Source organism: Arachis ipaensis, chromosome B8, assembly GCF_059453495.1.
Source record: "Arachis ipaensis isolate K30076 ecotype BB chromosome B8, ASM5945349v1, whole genome shotgun sequence".
NCBI classification, from domain to species: domain Eukaryota; kingdom Viridiplantae; phylum Streptophyta; class Magnoliopsida; order Fabales; family Fabaceae; genus Arachis; species Arachis ipaensis.
This window is the reverse complement of record NC_142443.1, coordinates 45311720-45312067: the sequence shown is the minus strand read 5'-3', so window position 1 is coordinate 45312067 and position 348 is coordinate 45311720. Positions and strand designations below refer to the sequence as shown.

At 40.8% G+C, this 348-nt stretch overlaps 1 non-coding gene across 1 annotated transcript; it reads left to right on the top strand.

The window, feature by feature from the left end:
* Positions 1–240: 240 nt before the first annotated feature.
* Positions 241–348, top strand: LOC148547897 (small nucleolar RNA R71). The gene has a single exon (XR_015897725.1). It is a non-coding gene; the product is annotated as a small nucleolar RNA R71 (small nucleolar RNA).

The following is a 348-nucleotide window of genomic DNA, read 5'->3' as shown; positions in this document are numbered from 1 at the left end:
GGCCAATATGGCATTCAGAGTATCAACTTCAAGAACTCCCTTCTTCATAGGCGTCCCATTACTCACAGGATTCCTCTCAGAAGTGTACATGAACTGGTTATTAGCAACCATGTCAATGAGTTCTTGAGCTTCTGCAGGTGTTTTCTTTAGGTGAATGGATCCAATTGCAGAAGTATCCAATGACATCTTTGATAGCTCAGATAAACCATTATAGAATATATCCAGGATGGTCCATTCTAAAAGCATGTCAGAAGGACACTTTTTGGTCAGCTGCTTGTATCTTTCCCAAGCTTCATAGAGGGATTCACCTTCTTTCTGTCTGAAGGTTTGAACATCAGCTCTAAGCTT